Raw genomic sequence first — 20,336 nt, 5'->3', positions numbered from 1 at the left:
GGAATTGATCGATAGTTTCTCGAATTCGACTGATTTGCGAACAAAGTTTCTTTCTATTACTGGAAGCTGCTTCGAGCCGGGCCGATCTTTCCTCTTCTAAGTTACGCAATCTTTCGGCTACGCGGCGTCTACTGAACTCATCGCCCGCCTGTTCAAGTTTTGTTTTCTCTTGAGCTATATGCTTGTCGATTTCGGATATCTTGGCCGTATTATTCATCAGTTCTCCCCGCATTGTTCGCATTGCCTTGTCAAGACCTCATAATTCCCTAATACTAAACTCCGAGGATGGTACCTGTAACGTGGAATTATCGTAATAGGTATCTAAGATTTCTCCGAGTTCGTTAGAGGCCACGTTAGAGGCTGCTTCCAAATTATCTGTGTTACAGAGTTCTTCCCGCACAGTCCTAAGAACCTTAGTAGTCTTCGCGGGAAGTTTTGCTCATCCGTATTCTACAAAACCTAATTTATCACGAACAAACTCGCGGCTATGTTTACCAGCTATAGTAGACAAGGCTAGGGGCTTACGAGTACTATAATGCATAAGATCAATATGCGGAGAGTCACGCAGTCGCAATATTCCTTTACTATCTAGCATAAACTTTGAAAATTCACGACCTATTGGGATAACATAATTTTTATCTTCTTTTAATGTATCGTAATAATCATCAACGGCTGATTGTAAAAGGGCATCATTTACGGTTGGGTTCATAAAGCTGGTTTCATCAGTATCTTCGATTGGATTCTGGTCATCAAAGGTATCTAGATCTAAGTCATTATGTTCAAAATTATTTTTATATTAAACATAGGGTACATGTTTTCAATATAACAATGTCTTCGCAATACGGACGCAAGTTAAACCCACAACGTAGACTTCGAGATCCATAAGGGGTCAAAGCAATTCGTCAGTCTGTAACTATAACTAATAACCCTAGTACCATCGATCAGAATCAAATGCTTCTGGTTCGTTTTCCTAATCTTGGCGCACACGATGTGTTAGTTCCGGGAACTGTCCGACTAGCATTTACGATTAGTTTGACTTCTACAGACGTTAACAGGGAGCCCGTTCAGAACATAGGTCGTGCTATCGTTAAGAAAATCGCCATTAAAATTAGCGGTAATGAGGTTTTGAGTATCGATGATAGCGATGTATACTATTGCTACATGGATCTCTGGAGAACGGATAAAGAGCGGGAAAACTTACAGTACCAAGGTATTTGTAATAAGAATGCATTGAGACTGCGCTTGGGCGCTAAAAATGGTGTTGATACCAACGAAAAATATAAGGCCATTGCCGACGCATTAGGTAACCGATTCTATATTCCCCTAGACTTTGAATTACTAGATTCCCACATGCCCTTTTATCAAGCATCCCTAGGCGATAGGTTAGAATACGAACTCACTTTTAATGACTACGGTAGAGTAATCAGAGCTGCTGATGATGCTAGCTATTTTATTGACAATATCTCGCTCGAGTATGATATGATAACGGATCCCGAATTAGCCAGACAAATTCGTAACCAGTATACAGGAAGTTTAGCCATTTTGTACGATCGCGTGCTGCGACACCGAAAGATCACGAGGGACAGAAAAGATACCATGTGGAATATAAATCTAGACGTCCCCATGAGGTCGTTGAAGGGTATTTTAATGTTGTTCGAGGACCCCTCCGATGCGTTTAAAAGAAATACCGAGAAGTTCTACAATCCCAAGATTACAAAAGTAGAATTGACTATTGAGGGCGTTCCTAATCAACTATATAGCCAAGGAATGCTAGCGTATCACCAGTGGGATGAGATTAAAAAACTTCCTTCTATAAAACATTCTCCGGAAGTTAACGCGGTCGTGAAAGATCTGTCTCTCGGAAGTGTATCGATGGGTGAATACCTCACCACGAAGTACGCGCTACGGCTCGACATGCGAACAACGGACGATGACCAACTACACGGCAGTGGGAGGAGAATAGAAAATGCTAGCGAGGGTGCCACCATACAGATAACGAAGCTTCAGGAATTGGCTGGTAAATTAAACATATATTTGTACATGATTATGGATGCGCAACTTAATATACAGAATGGGAGATTCGTGCAAGCAATCTATTGATAATCTTTTACCTAAAGATCCGCACTGCGCTATCATATGCGGGCAAACGGGCTGCGGAAAAACAGCTTTTATTCTAGATATTTTAGAAAGTCATTATCGGGACGTTTTTGATCATATTATTATTCTGTGCCCGACTATAAGCGTAAATAAAACATACTTATCGAGAGATTGGGTAATGAATGATGACGGGGTACACAGAGTCGATCCGGGCGATCGTTTACAAGACTGTCTCCGAGTATGTCACGAAAAATACAAAGGAGAGTCAACCCTTTTCGTAATAGACGATTGCAGCGCTAGTAAAGAACTAACAAAAAAGAAAGATATGCTTTCGTATTTAGCATTCTCCGGTCGGCATACTCAGCATAGCGTTTGGGTACTTACTCAAAAATACAACTCTGTCCTGAAAGATCTCAGAGAGCAGACGAAATGGGTAGCGCTGTTTCATTGCAAAGATCGAGATTCATTCGAGGAATGTTTACGCGAAAATGATGTCATTTATACCAAGGGCGAACGAGATAAAGTCAGAAAACTGTTAGCGGCAACGAAGCACTGTAAACTCGTATTAAAAACCGATCAACCAGCTGCTTATGCAATTGCTTAGCAAAATTATAGCAAAAATGTAGCAAATATAGCAACTGCTTAGCAAAATTATAGCAAAATTATAGCAAATTGAACATTAGCGGTTAATATTACATAAAATGTGGTTCGAAATCCTCATTCTTTCGCAACAGTTCATTATTACGGGTTGTATTGGATATGTCATATTATATTATGTTAGACTTAAATATCTCCTTAGGTATTACATTGTGGAATGTGACGAACTCATCGAACAAATGCTCAAAGAATCTGAGCCTGATCAACATACACATCAACATGCTGAAGTAGTTACAGATAAACATAGAGAAAGACTTGCCGCTTTGGTAGCCGGTGGAAAATGTTCTCAATATTTGGGGGAAAATTATACCATCGAAAAAATTGATAACATGACCGACGAAGAGATTAAAAAACTGTACGCTCGTTACGAGTCTAGACTGGGAGCTACCATGACTAAAACGATAGGGTCGTCTATATTACAACTATACACAGTCGTAGCTAGTACGTTTCTCCCCATCCCGGCAGAACATCGCATGTATTTATGCGAATCTCTCGAGAAAGACCCATTCATCGAACACGCTATAAGCGCAGTGAGCTGTGAGTTTTATCATAGATACGGAATGTTTTTAGCTCCGTTCACCACAGCTTTAATAACGGCTAGGTATTGTCAATTTAAATATACGTGCCCACTTAATAATATAAATGGAGACACAATCACAACAGATGACACCACAACAGATTGTAAAAGAGGAACCACAACAGATTGCGGAACGAGTGAATGAGGAACCACCACCAGTGAAGGAGAAAACACCACCAGTGATTGCACCACAAACACAAAAACAACCCAGAGTGACAAAGAATCCTTTGAAAATAGCCGCAGGAAGGAAGGGTGGGCTGGCGAGGAAAGCGAAATTAATAAATAATTCAAATATTAATCCGATTAAAACATGGGCACTAGTAGGAGTTGCTGGTATAGCGGCTGTATGGTTCTTTTAGAAGAACGGAGAAGAGAAAACGTCACCCCCGCCGCAACAACAAGTTCAATTAGAGGTTAGTCCTCATATAATGCTATAAGAAGCATGACTACTCCAGTTACAGACGGTAAAATGTTGGTAAACGCGATGTATCATTCAGCGGTGGTCACCGGCTTGGCCATTGGCTATGCTCGTATGGCTAAAATGATTACTAAAGCCACACCTCCCAAGCTAGATTTTAATGGATTTGATATAGGTATGATGATTCTTGATATCGGATTAGCAATGGCAACGAAGGATATACTCATCAAACAAGGACTTATCCCAGAAGAAATAATGAAGTAATTAAACATTTGAATATTTTATATTCATATACTATGGCAACAATTGCGATGATGGTCGGTGGAGCTGTTGTTAATGCTCTAGCTTTTTCGGGGAGTAATTATTTATTTTCCAGTATGAGGGAATCAAACGCTAAAGAACTTGAAGAGGAGCGTAAACGACATGACGAAGCTTTAGAACAATACCAAGCAGCCCAGTTACAATATACGCAGCAGAGAATGAAGAGATTAGACTTTATTCATGCACAACTGATTAAGGAAGGACATTTAATTCAAACGTTTAAGGATGTCGAATATGCCATGCACGAATACTACCTCGTTTTTGGGAAAAAACTAGACCCAATACCGATACCAACAATGAGTCAGTTTTATACACCGTCAGAGGCTCAGAAAGACCGAGAGGTCACATTTGTGATTATGGGGTTATCTGCTCTATTGATTTTCAGCTATACAATAGCTACTCATGAATAACCACAGCTGTGGCTATGCATAAACCATGACCTAGTTATAGCGATCTATAAATAGCCTAATCAATATCTCGCCTAGTGTAGATGTGATTTGCATTTAGACAAATGATATGAGAGATGTATATACCATGAATAACTGCAAGTTTACACTCATGGGGAAGACGACTCTATGTAATAGACGCTGTGTTGATATTTACTGCGGTATACATAATTATTACATCAGGCGCGGACACATAAACTATACGTGTTCTGAATGCGGGATAGGGGTCAAAGGTCGTTATTGTTTATGTAAGAAACACGGTGCTGATAGGGTCAGGAACCAGATTATTTATGCTAGGAAGAGAGATTACATCAATGAGAGGAATAGGTTGGGGAGAATACGTATTTAGATATATGAAAACAACCAATTAGACATTTGTCTCATTTTGCATATACCATTCAACCACAATGGTTTTTGTCAGAGAGTTGAAGGCTATTGCAAAGCAAAGTTGCCTACGTGGATATTCTCGTATGAGAAAAGCTGAATTGATTACCTTACTCGGTTTGGAATACAACAAACCCCAGACTGTTAGAGAACTCAAAGTTCGAGCGAGAAACAGTGGGCTGAGAGGTTATTCTCGAATGAGAAGAGCTGAATTGATCGCTTTACTAGATAATAATCAACCTAATGATGATGATGATGATATTCAACAACAACAACAAGAATTAATATTTGTACCCACATCCGCCGGTGTTGGTAAATATCTAAGAGGTTGGAAGATGGATATTAATTCCATCATGGATGTTAACGATATTAAGCCCATCATAGCGAGTAAAATTAATGAGGAATTAGATGATTTACATAGTATAAAATACCAGCTGATGATTAAAATGACATTGAGTAAAAGTAACACAGACGATAGCACCGAATATACCGAACCATATTTCCGAAGCAATCAAGAAGTTATAACCTTATCCGATACAATAAACTCATCATTAGATACATCAATTCAGAGAATACAGGAAACTTTAGAACGCTGGACTAATAGAGGTTCTGGTTGGGGTGTGGATAAAATCGATAGTTTATATTTAGATATAGCAAATTATATGCCCTTCAAAGGTGGATCTTATATAGATTTACCCCCGTATTATAAGAATAAAAAAGCCATAATTAACGTAAAAAATAAATGCGATGACTGTTTACGAATGATGATCAAATCTGCATTGTTCCCCGTAGACAAAAATCCGGATAGACCTTCTAGCTATCCCCAAAACGATGGACTCAACTTCGATGGTATAGACGAACCTACACCAATATCACAAATTGATAAGGTGGAAAAGCAAAATAATTTAGCTATAAATGTTTTCGGACATTCTAAAGGAATTGTTGTACACAGGATAAGCTCCTCTCCGGAACATATTCCCAGAATCAATTCATTTCTGATCAAAAAAGATGGAAAATATCATTATACATGGATAAAGAGTTGAAACAGGCTATTATACGATCAAACAAAACATGCTAGAAAGAAATATTTCTGCGAAAGATGCCTGCATGGGTACCTCAGACAAGATCTATTAGAAGCGCATAAAGAAGACTGTAGAGGTGTTCGACAGAATGCTATCAGGATCGATATGCCTAAAGAGGGAAAAAATATATTAAAATTTGAACATTATTGTAATCAAATGCCAGTACCGTACGTAATTTACGCCGACTTCGAAGCTCTTATCAAACCCATAGAAAATACCAACCATAATAATCAAGATAGTAGTTTTACGTACAAAACTCAAGAACATATTCCTTGTGGGTTTGGATATATAGTTGTAAGGTATGATGGGAAAACAAACACTCCCGTGATGTACAGAGGACCTGATGCAGCGGGAAAGTTCCTAGAATATCTACAAAATGAAGAGAGAATAATCAGGGAAAAATTATCGTGTAAGAAACCCATGCGTATGACGAGGGATGATTGGAGGGTCCATAAGAAGTCAACGAGTTGTCACGTTTGTAATGACCCCCTGGATGGGGATTCCATAAGAGATCATTGTCACGTCACGGGTAATTATCGGGGAGCCGCGCATAACGAGTGTAACTTGAAACTAAAAATGAATTCTCAAACAATACCCATCCCCGTTGTGTTTCATAACCTTAGGGGATACGATTCACATCTCATTATGCAAGCTATCTCAAAGACCGACAGCGGTTTAACGTGCATTCCTAACAATATGGAAAAATACATATTGTTCTCGTTGACTAAACCTATACATTATAGGGACAAGGATGGGAAAGCCAGAATAAAGCAAAGTAATGGACTTAGATTCATAGACTCCGTACAGTTTCTGTTATCTTCCCTGGACAATTAAGCTAATGCGAACAATCCCGATGACTTTGCGATAACAAATAAATATACCGATAAGATAACTCATCATTTGTTGCTGAGAAAAGGTGTATATCCTTACGAATATATTGATGATTGGTCTAGATTCGAAGAAACTGAATTACCACCCCTCGAATCATTCTATAGTAACTTAACAGAATCTAGAATAACAGATGCCGATTATGAACACGCTCTGACGGTCTGGGATAAATTAGGTTGTAAGAATTTAGGCGATTATCATGATCTGTACTTAAAAACCGATGTACTGTTACTCGCCGATATATTCGAGATATTTAGAAAGACATGTTTAAAACAATACGGCTTGGACCCGGCATGGTACTATTCCAGTCCCGGACTATCGTGGCATGCATTGTTGAAGAAGACCGGCGTAGAACTAAAACTACTCACAGATTACGATATGCACTTGTTTATTGAGAAAGGATTAAGAGGTGGTATATTGATGGCAGCGAAAAGGTATTCTAAGGCTAATAATAAATTAGTGGAAGGATACGATCCCAGTAAACCCAATATGCACATATTATATCTCGACGCTAACTATTTGTACGGATGGGCTATGAGTCAACCTTTACCCACGGGTGGTTTTGAATGGGTCGATAATATCAATGAGAATAATATCCATAATATCAATGTGAATGATGTGAATAAAGGGTACATACTAGAAGTTGACTTGGAATATCCAAGTTCGTTACATAAAGACCATAACAGTTATCCGCTAGCTCCCGAAAGATTAATGGTTAATAAAGATTGGATGTCGGAATATCAACACTCCTTGATGGGTAATAGTAGGTTAGCTAACGTAGAAAAACTCGTACCAAATTTAATGGATAAGACAAAATATATAGTTCACTACAGAAATCTCCAGTTGTATCTATCGTTAGGTATGAAACTTAAAAAAATACACAGAGTTCTAAAGTTTGATCAAAGCCCTTGGATGGAGCCCTATATAAGGTTGAACACAGATTTAGGAAAGATAGCTACCAGCGATTTCGAAAAGAATCTGTATAAGCTCATGAATAACTCAGTATTTGGTAAAACTATGGAGAATCTAAGGAAGTGTGTTGATGTTAAATTAGTCAGATCTAATGAGGAAGAAAGACTCAGGAAACTTAAAGCCAGTCCGGCTTTTAACAGAAGCAAGATATTCGATAACGACTTGGCCGCGTTGCATATGCAGAAGAGTAATATAAAATTCAACAGACCGTGTACGTCGGTATGAGTATTCTCGACTTGTCAAAACACTTAATGTATGACTTTTATTACAACGAACTTAAGAAGCAATACGGCGATAGATGCGAGGTATTATATACCGACACAGATTCTTTGTTGATGGAAATACAAACCGAGGATGTGTATAAAGATATGGCAGAAAAAATAGATATGTACGACACGAGCGATTACCCTAAAGATAATCCACTGCACAGCGTAGTAAATAAAAAGGTGTTAGGTAAGATGAAGGATGAATGTGCTGGGACCCCTATAGTGGAGTATGTCAGATTAAGACCTAAGATGTATTCTATAAAGAAGTCCGATAATGGGGAGATAAGAAAAGCTAAGGGTGTTAAGAAGTATGTTGTAAAAAAGCATATCAAACACGAACAGTATAAAGAATCATTATTCAACGGTAGAACGTTCAAACACAAAATGAACTCTTTAAGAAGTTACAATCATAGGATATATGGATTAAGAATGAACAAGACATCATTATCCCCCTTAGATACAAAGAGATGGATTGATAATGATAGTGTAACTACCTATGCTTATGGTTATGGTGGTAATACCGTCCCGTCGGGAACTATGAACAACTCCTCTCGAACAAATGCCCTACCCGGTCCATCTTGAAGATAATAAAGAATAGGCTCTCCTTCTTTCGTAACCAATCGACTAATGTTATACGTCTTAAGGGACCATATGGGATCGGTTGCGCGACGTAGGCCTCCTTCGAGTTCACCTGCCTGGTATAAATATCTTACACTTACTCTATCCGGAAGTTTTCGTTCTATGCCTCTCCTCGGTGCTGAAGATTCGGACGTCACGGATTTCATTTTAATAGCATCGGATGGTTTCTTCCCTATTAATCTCGTTACTTCATTATTCAGCGCTGATACAACGGCTGATAATCGTGTCACCCATTCGGTTGATCTCAATCGCTCGGATTTCATTTCGATCCCATACTGATAGCCAAACAAACGTTCCGCTAATGTCCTGTTAAATCTTTCGATGGTAGCTTGACTGCGGTGGGCCTCTCTTTCACCACGGACGATTTCGACATCGTGCTTTGTTAACAGTTTAGTTATCGATCCCATAAACTCGCGACCGGGATCTACTTGAAATATTTAGGCCATTTAGTGGCACGCGTTTATATATGCGGCTCAGTGCATTAGCTACTTCTGTTGAATCTTTCGAGGTTAATGGCTCAGCCTCTTTGTATCGACTAGCCACATCCACTACTGCTAAAGCGTATTTATACGTTTTGCGTTTTACCTTATCGTGGGGAAGAAACAAGAGGTCAGCCTGATGAACTTCATTCATCGTAAAAATATCAAATTTCTTCCTCGGTATATAACGCGGTGCCGGTAAGTATATTTGCCACATCGCTTGTTTCTTTAACCAATCCTTGGCCACATCTTTAGATACCTTAGCCGCGGTGGCTAATTTTTTTATTGCTCCTACACCTTTCCAATATCCTCGTGGGCTATAGTCAATTTTATCCATTATTAATTAATATTGATGTTTCGTTTAATACATCTCATGACTATCGTTAAATCACATAGTCATTTTGGCATAATAAATGCCACCTGTAGTAGCAGTATAGGTATATGAATCCGGCTCCAGTGGAAGTGAGCCAGAACCATCATTACCTATAAAAATTTGTATCATAGACTCCAGGTGGTGGTGAGCTGGAGCCAATTTAGCTGAATCTTATGACTATCATTGAATCACATCATCATTTACGCATAAAAAATTCCCTCTGTAGTGGTGGTATAGGTATATGAATCTTGCTCCAGTGGAAGTGAGCCAGAACCATCATTACCTATACTACTTATGCTGATACCTATCAAGGGTCTTTAAAAGAGACTGCAAGCTGTTAGCTCTTGTTTCAGTGATATTCATTGCGATTTTCATTTCATGTCCACTTTGTCGGCATATTCATACAAACATATCCATTATATTTGATACTGACAGTTAGTGCTCAACTTATGTGGATAAATACCATCATGTTCCTTGGTAAACTCAATTTAGTTGTTACATCCATTATTATTCTTAGTATAGGATTATTTCAGTCATATTCTGTGTCTAAATCTAGGATAAGTTATTGTTTGTCAACACTGTTTATCTAGGTAAGTGTGAATGTGGTATACATTTTTAGAAAAATAATAATGTGACAAGTATACTGAACAGCATTGAAAACGCACCACCATGAAAATGGATGTATTTTTATCCGGGCTTAAGTCATATGAAAATATATAAGTGAATGAGTAATATACGACGTTCTGGACGAAGCATGAAGAAGAACAGCTCGTCAAAACACATTCCTAATTTTTTTGTGAGCGAAATCGCCAAAACGCAACAAATTGCGTGCACATCATGGAAAACGTGTTTTGTTTCACGGGAAGCATGCAGAATAGGGCTATAAAAGACAGACTTTTAAAAGCCACATCACTTGTTGCTGCAGACGTAAAGGGTACTGACCCAAGAAATGCCAAGATTAACAGCAGAGGAACGTGAACGTGCCTTGGGCATGCTTCAAGTTGGTACGTCAAGTAGAGTCGTTGCACAGCGGTTTCAATGCCATCATTCAACAGTCCTCAGGCTACTGAGCAGATACCAGCAGACAAGAACCACCAGAGATCGACCACGTCCGGGTCAACGTCGTGTAACTACACCACGTCAGGATCGCCATATTGTTCGTCGGCATCTTCGTGATCGTACACTTCCTGCTACCAGGACTGCAGCAACCGTACAAGGCCAACGGAATTGATCAGTGCTGACACCGTACGTCGACGTCTCCGCTCAGCAGGACTACGTGCTCGACGTCCATATGTTGGACCCATACTCACTGATCGACATCGATATGAACGTCTGCGTTGGGCCAAAAGGCTTCGTCATTGGAGATTGCGGCAGTGGCATGGTGTGCTGTTCTCTGATGAGTCCTGTTTTCATTTACGGAATGCTGACGGTCGACTGCGAGTGTGGCGTCGACCAGGAGAACGTTACCACAATGACTACGTTGTACAGCCAGATCGATGGGGGGGGGGGGGGGGGGGGGGGGCATCAGTCATAACCATCGAACAGAGCTCCATGTTTGTCGTGGAAGAGTTAATGCCCTTTACTACAGGAATAACATATTGGCAAATGACGTCATCCCATTCTTTCATCAGCACCAGGGTATGCACACCTTCCAGCAAGATAATGCATGAGCGCAGACAGCACGTGTTTCAACACAGTACCTAGCGAACAATAATGTGCCTCTGCTTCCATGGCCAACCTTGCCACCCGATCTATCGCCAATTGAACATCTATGGGATTACCTGGGTCAACGCCTCTCACGTCGTCCGCAAGTACAGAACCTGAGAGAACTTGAAGATACACTACGTCAAGAGTGGAATGCCCCAGAACACTATTCGCAGACTTCTTCGATCAATGAGAAGACGTTGCATGGCCTGTGTTGCATGGCGGACATACCAGATATTGACTTTTCATTTTAACCCTATGTGTCTTCCTTACACTGATGACGTAATTGTAATTACTGAGTGGTATTCCTGTTTCCTTTGTCGTCTTTCTTAATAATCCGTCTAAGTCTGTTCTAATCAAAATCAGTCACTGCTCAAGTTGTTTTTGTAATATTTCAAGATTAATTGCTGGTGCCTTTTCAATGCTGTTCAGTATATTTTAAGTGTCATTTTGTCAGTTTTAGTAAGTTTATATTTTATCTGTTTTCAAATAAATTGCCTATGTTTATTTCATACTTCGTTTGTGTCTTTCTCTATTATATGGTAGTCCATCTTATAATGATGGAATCTTTGGACAAGACGAGTAGAAACACTGTGCACATAGTAAGCGACATGCCAGCCCCTAATATCCCTCTATTGATCAATGAAGTACTTATAATTACAACTGTTCAATCCATTGTATTCTCGAGTGACGGTTGGGTCACAACCGTCACTAGCAATATACAATTAACACATTCGTTTGAATAGAAAACGAATTTAGCTTTAGCACCTTGCTAATTGTTTGGCATAAAGACAACGCCGTTTTGACAGTGGTAAACGTCAATCACGCCTGGTACATTTTATTCAAGAATAACTATATCACGGGGTTTTTTTGAGTGATAAACATCCATTTTATGTCAGGATAGTTTTGGGATTGTATTTCGGAATCAGATATGTTTTTCAGCTTAATTATTTTTTTCAAGTATTTTCGGGGATAATTTTTTCGATAATTTGTTTCCGATAAAATCCCATTTACCAGCACTAATTACACCACATTGTATTATTTGACACAGCTGATAGGGTTCCAGCCTTTTCTTCCAGGTCTGTATGTTCGTAACTCTTTGTGTGAACATTGTTCTACGTCGCTTTACTGAAACGGATTAAATTAAAATGTTTTTATTTCTCCTGACTTCGTTTGATATTGTTACATTGTATTGCTTGAGGGCCACAGTTATCGGTCAACTTCCTCCACCAATAAGTGTGTTGATATTTCAGATACAGCATACATGTATGTTATATCTAAGATATCAGAGTCTGTTGTCGAGTATGACATTTATGACCACGAAAACATCAAAGGAAATTAAGTCGGCTATTATATAATGAGGTGAATAATTAATGGCTACTATCTGTATATTTTGAAAATATATAAAACTTGAATAGGTAAAATGTAAGTTATCCAAAAAATTGACGGAACGACATTTTAAACAAACTTTGATATATATGTTTAGGATTGAGATATAGCGTGCTTCCCCGTTTCCAAATTCAAATCTGAAGTCAAATACTGTTATTGTTGTTCATAAACATATATATATTGTTAACCGAAATATATTGATTAAGACTGCATGAGTCATCTGTTATAGGGTACCCATAAGGGTACTTGATGCTTGCCCCAAAAGCATCACCATCCCAGTGACACACTGCCACTCGCGGACAAACGCCAACAGGATAGAAATCAATGAGAAATATGTATCTCACTGGACACGAAAACGTTAAAATCATTGGAAACATTCTGTTATCTACATACATGTATATACTTTATTCTTGTTGTAAGTTAGGATTTGGGATATGGATTATCATATAATCTCAGAGACACATATAGCTAGGTAATGTATTGCAAGAATAATGATAATACAGTAAACTACGTTTGTAACGAACACGCTTATAACGAACTGACCGATATAACGAACTTATTAAATAGTGCCGACCATTTGGTGTATATATGCTGTAATTATGCTTATAACGAACTACGGTTATTACGAACTAAAATTAGTGGTCCCCTCGAGTTCGTTATAGCATTAGTTTAATGTAGTTCATTTTCGACGTCTGTCGCACGACACATGATCCTACCGCCATAAAGCGCATCGCTGGGAGGATCTGAAGTTTGAATGACTCGTCCGACAAACATAAAGGCGTGGATTATTCATATCTTGTTCAGAGCAATGTAATCCGATCATTGCGTCACATCTATTGTGTCATTATGAACGTCATGACGTCATAATAGTTGCACGGCTGAGAACTAAACCTGGCAAGTTTCACTCAATTGGTTTCGTAATATACTGCTTACGATGCATCTATGCGGCGACACGCCCCCAGGTCCTATGTTACATACGAGTAAGGAAATACTCAATGTTTGATTATAATCAGCAACAGATTGTGTTTAAATTCCATTATCCGTAATGTCCTGAAATCAAGTCGGCAAGCTACAATAAATAATAAATAATAACTCAAAACACTACCTCGTTTACATGCCCGGCTCATCCAAAACGCTACATATCCTATTTCATCTGTAGTGGAGAATTCGATTTAGGGATTTACACCTACAGCACCTACTTGCTTTATAGAACAGTCAGTTCTACGGACACGCTCCTGCCGATGTAATAAACAAGACTGGGTTTCGAGAAACGTTTGCAATAAGATTCTTGGGACTATAACGAAAACAGATCAGAAATATCATATAAACCAATTTTAAGGACATAAATACATGACAATATTTTATGGACAAGAACACAGTGTTAATAAACCAGTTAACCATTTTCCAAGAAAACTTTTGCAAGGAGTTTGATAATGGAGTGAGTGACTTTTGTATAACGCCGCTTTGTTTATAAAATGCACCATGTCTACTTAAGTAGTTCTTCACTGAAAGAAAATATATTACCTAACGGTCTACATTACTTAATTGTTGTCTTTCTTTTTCGCAATAAAATGCCTGAAATTACTTACATTATTTGTCATTTCCGTAACACGTGATTGCCAATGTTTGATGAAGCAGACTTTACTCTCCGTGGTTTCCCTTGCAAACATTCTGACCATAGATTATGGTGCATTATCTATCAAAGTGTTTGTTCATGGAATTAGCATAGTGTACTCCTTTAAACGTTATTCATTGCTATTGTTATCTGTTATCTGTTATCAGTCCTGGTAGATTTAACTATTTTCACTGGCGTATTGCTGACATCAAACAAATAAAGAAACACACCAAATGTTAGGCCAGTGCAGCGTCAGCAATTAACTTTGTTATCATCAAAGAGTTAGCGCCGAATATTTTAATAGAAGAAGAGAGAGAAGTTAAACATATTGTGTAAATGTATTTGTCTCTGGAATCTGGAATAAAACCACAATGTGCATTCCTAAGAGTTAAAGCGGAAGCAATTACCGCCCAATTGCATTTACCTGTTTCCATAAAATGAAACTGGTACCAATGCCCTTCATACCCGCCCCACATGCAGTCCGATGGCGTTGGGGATTGGCATCACATTAGGTCGTTTTGTTGACGCTCCAAGAGTTCAAATACCGAGTTGAATATTCTCAGTTACTATTACGGTTTCGTAAGAAGGCTATTTTTAGGACTTTTCGGACGAATATGCCTCGCATTTCATGCAGTTCATTTTCTTCGAAATATACATACTTTAATCAACGAAACTTCAAACATTATGGATATTCCTGTTATCTGATTGACAACGTTCATTTGGTGTTCTGTATGCATCAGCAGTACTTCTATCATGGCTGTTATCCTCTTGAACGTGGCTTTGTGATGAAGACCAAAACACAGGCGTTCTTTAATCACATGTCACTAAATCTGGCCATGAAATATCCGGATTTCGATCACCTTTTATCGATCATGTTCACTTCATCAGCCGTTGTTAGGGAACACTCAATGTCACGCACAGCGCCAATTTTAGAAGTTAGTACAGCATCGTCATAATACCACCCTCTGCATGTGACTTTGAGGCGTGTTGAGTGGGAGTAATATGAATGTTCACATGATGTCGAGCATAGTCGTATGGCTGTCCTCATCCTAGACGTGTCTTACAATTGATGCAGCTGGGGAGATTGCTGGGATACTCTTTGCTAGTTACAACTATTCTGCAGCGTGAGGTAGGTGTTAGTTAAGCATATGTGTAACTTTGTCAGCGAGGAAGCCAATATCAAACATCGGATCAAATGAAAAATTCATTGAACATGAGTATCGTCTACTGACTTGAGCATTGGAAGCCGTGCCGAAAATAAGTATTAATTATTTTCCCACGGCGACTTCGAAGACATTTCCTGGAATTTCCATAGATAAAAACTTAACTCAGTCTACTATTCTAAGTACTGAATGTACTAGTGGGCGTATTACAGTGGTATTTGGTATTTGGTAAACTACTGCCTATAAGTTAATTCTCCTCACATCCATGTTTTGTTTTGAGCTAAAGTCGGAGGTAAGGCAGAAATGTGCGCAATTGCTGTTTCACTGACGCTTGGTGGTGTATTTGCTTATACCTCCCCATTAGATGATATATTGAACAAACTATGCGTGTTACATTTATCAATCACACTGACTTTATTTCAAACAATTATGCTGATGGGTATGTACCTCGGGGTAGATATATCGAACTGTACCCAGAGTCTCATGTTCATTCTTCCCTGCCCTTAAGGCGGGGAAGTATACGGGAAACGTTAATTTTGTGGCATGTATGTCGACATGTTGGTTTATTTGAAATTTCAAGCCACGCATTTACGGAAACAAAACATACAAATCATGTGCGTCGAATGTTGATGCTATTCTTTTCCAGCAATAAGAGATACTTCAAAATCGTCTCTATGTAGTTAATTGATGCATCTGACCGTTTCTGGCCATTAGCTGACATTATTAAACCATTCATGTGTAATCCGATGTCCTTTTTTCCTCAAGGACTAATTTTCACGATGTATACAAAAGAAGAACTGTATTCCGGAGATCGTAAATAACAGCATAATAAAAATTATGTTCTGAATATGCTTATTCATGAACAACGACGACATCTCAATTTAAATGTAATTCTACATTCTACATACAACACTTTTGATTGTTTGGATGCTCATGTTCACTAGAAATATTTGGAATAGTTATATTCCGTATTTTGAATTAACCCCGGCCCCCGTGTTTTTTTTTTAAATCAGTGCACCGCACATAGCCACGTGTGAAATGTTTGGTAGCAAAGTCAAAGCAAAATCCGAGTAGTGTGTCGGTGAATTTGCATCAAGGCTGTAGTATTTTTCAACCATTTGATGGAATTCAATGTACAGCCGTAGCTCTGGTCACTCATATATTTTGTGTCCCATGGCTCAAATGCATTTGCGTTTGTACCGTGTTCTACTGACCTCGATAATCTGTTGGATGAAGGCACAGCTCTCTACAGTCATATAGTTAACACCGAAGGCTATGAGGGGTATTTATAGGTCATAATCAGCTCCCAGCAGCCACTGCCTCAAGCGATATTGTCTACATAACAGATCAGTTTTATGGCTCCGTCACAGGTGCTCCAAATATTGAAGCAGGGAAAACAAATTTCATAGAATCATTTCAACAAGCAATATTGATAACCCCGTCACTTTTGGTAACTTTTAATGTTGTCTCCATTGCAATTTTTACGGATTTTGATTCGTATGCATTATTTGACTCTCATCAGCGGAATGGTTTGGGTCAGATTGATCCGAATGGACAAGCGGTTTTACTTCTGTTTAGTAGTATGGATGAATTGTTATGTTACATCTTAACAGTATATCAGGCGACTATGCTTGTCGTAAGAGGCGACAAACGGGATCGGATGGTCAGGCTTTGGTTGATGCATGGCATCGATCGCAATTGCGTGGATCGATGCTCATGATATAAGGCACTGGATTGTCTGGTCCAGACTCGATTATTTACAGAACGCCGTCATATAGATGGGATATTGCTGAGTGTTGCGTCAATCAATCATCTTCATATGAACTGGAACCAGTCATTGTTACAAGTAAACCACATTCCACAAGAGTTACTGACACTGGATAAAAAACAGTACATTGAAAAAAACCAAGTAACTCATCATGATCAGAATTACTATTCTTTGAAAGAAAGAAATAGAAAAAAGAAACTGACCAAAAAACGTAAAACAGGAGACGAGGAATTTCCGTTATTGATTAGTCCCGGTATTGAAATGTTCTCCAACTACGTGATAATATTTTGAGTATGTGTATCTGTGGTTGTGACAAACAGACCTTATCTAGTATGACTTTTTTGCCATATGGAGCCCTTAGTATTTTCATTTACATTATTATAACCAAATGCCAAGTGTAAAAAGAATGTGATCTATTATTTGAGTATGTGCATCTGCCAATGTTGTTGGCAGTTTTGATACTATTTCCACATGTTTACATTTGTGCCAGAAATTGCTTCCATTTCCTTCGATCTACTTTTTCAATAAAGACCCAGGTTAAAATAGGTCTTCAGCAACCTATGCTTGCCGTAAGAGGCGACGAACAGGATTGGGTAGTCAGGCTCGCCGATTTGGTCGATGCATAACATCATATTCCAATTGCGTAGTTCGATGCTCTTGGTGTCAATCACTGGATGATCTGGTCCAGACTGGATTATTTACAGACCGCCGTGATATGGCTGGAATACTGCTGAATACTGCGGCGTTAAACAAGAAACTATTTCTAAATAGACCTACCCTATGCAAATGTATCAACTGTATTGCCCAATACTCAAAATAAACTATTTTTTTCCACAACAGCGTTGTGTTATTTGTGGTTAATATAATTATGCTCCATCATGCCTTTCAGTAACATCATAATTATGCGTTTGTGAGGCATCACATATGGCGGGGAACTTTGATGCTCTGCATCAATGTTTTCTTGTATCCTTTTGTATCCAGGTTCTCTCGTTTGGTTCACAGGGCTTGCTAGCCGCTAGTTTTGCGACCGTTCCTGAATGGGCTCAACAGCAATCAATAGGCATATGAACAGCAATTGCTGAACATATTGATATTATTGATAAGGTCTTTAGATTTCAAAATACAATTAAATATTGTATGTTAAGAGTCAATATAATTGATAATAGTTAAGGTTATGGATCTTACCCATCTTAACCCCTGTTGTACTGTTGTGTGGATATGACGTAACATTTATTACATTCATCACATCACGTCCACACTTTGTTCAAAATTTTAAAACAATTCTTACATTGGAACTTCCGATCTCATTGATATACAATAAAAGTGTTTTGTTTAATACATTGGTAAAAGATAAATTGATCACAATGTCACGTTCAATACAGAGTTTTTGGATTCGAATACTGAACAGAGACAGTTCATGTTCATGGGATAAATTGGCCAGAACACTTATTTCTGAGCATGTGCTAAGTTTTACTGTTGGGTGATGACGAGCCCCACATCACCTAATTCTCAAAGAGCCTAGGTCGCACAGTCGTCTAAGGCGCAGCAATTCGCTGTGCTGAGTTACGTCCATTGGGCACGCCAGAAATCTATGATCGCTGATTCGAATTCTGGGTCGACCAAATTGTGTTTCTAGGTTTGCCAGCACCATTCCCATGCTCATGAGGTCCCTCAAAGTGGTAAACGTCTGAGACCTGTATCACTTCGGGCCTTTCCTCATTTATACTGCAATGTATTGTATTGTACAAATACATAACAAAGAGACTTAACAATTCAGAAGTGGGCTTTTCTTTACCCAGATCACCCAGTCAAAGCCAGAAACGAGAAGGAAAAAGTGATTAATTGTCTATTCATATATGATCGAAAAGAACATATAGATTTTGGCTGAAGAAATATAGACTTGCAAAACAATTATAGATTTGCATCGTGATCTTAAATGCTAAGCAAATCCAGTCACCTACACACAGTGACTCGACACTTGTTTGCACCAATCGGATACGTCTTTACGGTCATTACTACTCTCCCCCCCCCCAAAGAAAAATAGAAACACAAAAGATCGAGAAAGTATATTTCCCAACCTGTAAAAATATTTTTATATAGACATGTTTTAACTTCCAAGTAATCAGTGTGTTTCGTGTACAAAAACTATTATATTTGATGGTGGTACAGTTTGTGTCGCCATTATGCATCTTCTGTGGGTTTTTTTACGAATATCAAATACATATTTCGAAATATGGACGATTAAAAGAGTCCAGCATTGAACCATGTGCAATCGGATTCACATATTTCAAACCCTTGAACTTTGTACACTTTATCACTTTTCACAAACGGTTACGTTTATTAGTTGTCACGAACACTGATTACAATCTCACGAGTATAGTTACGTTAATACAAAAGGCCGGAGATAGAATGATTTGTTAATGACAGCTGTTCTTATTTCAGTTGATTTAATTCAACATAAGAAATTAATAATTCACTTATCATGGTATAGCAGAAATCTGTTTACATCAATATCTGATTGGTTGGTTGGTTTGTTTGTTGTTTAACGCCGCACTCAGCAATATTCCAGCTATATGGCGGAGGTCTGTAAATAATCGGGTCTGGACCAGACAATCCAGTGATTGACATCATGAGCATCGATCCACGCAATTGGGATCGATGACATGCATCAACCAAGTCAGCGAGCCTGACCACCCGATCCCGTTAGTCGCCTTTTACGACAAGCATAGTCACCTTTTACGGCAAGCATGGGTTGCTGAAGACCTATCCTACCCCGGAATCTTCACGGGCCCACATCAATATCTGATGCTATGTCTACTGTAGATAATGATAATGATTTCGAAAAGTAGAAATACATACCGTGTCACACTGAGGGGCAAAAGAAACTATACCGCTTAGTTGATTTTATCATAGGTTTGGTTATAAATTGATAATGTCTTCAGTTAGCGAGTTATGTCCAACAAATGAAATGTATTGGCGCCAAGTCAGCACTCACAGGAAACTTCTATATGGTTATAGTTTTAGGAAATATAATTTGATAAATAAAAATAAAAACATTAATATCATTAAAATTAGTATAAATTAAACAACATTTTTTC

At 38.6% G+C, this 20,336-nt stretch overlaps 1 protein-coding gene across 1 annotated transcript in view; it reads left to right on the top strand.

Annotated features, from left to right (window-relative positions):
* Positions 1 to 15,308: 15,308 nt before the first annotated feature.
* Positions 15,309 to 20,336, top strand: part of LOC124124275 (aromatic-L-amino-acid decarboxylase-like) — a 62,071-nt gene continuing 57,043 nt past the window's right edge. The window contains exon 1 of the mRNA XM_046487421.2: positions 15,309 to 15,436. The gene's annotated coding sequence lies outside the window, so the exon portion shown is untranslated. The remainder of the gene's footprint in view (positions 15,437 to 20,336) is intronic.

Source organism: Haliotis rufescens, unplaced genomic scaffold (assembly GCF_023055435.1).
Source record: "Haliotis rufescens isolate VD_foot unplaced genomic scaffold, xgHalRufe1.0.p SCAF_13, whole genome shotgun sequence".
Classification (NCBI taxonomy): Eukaryota; Metazoa; Mollusca; class Gastropoda; order Lepetellida; family Haliotidae; genus Haliotis; species Haliotis rufescens.
Note: the sequence above shows the minus strand (reverse complement) of the source record. Positions and strands in the feature narration are given on the sequence as shown.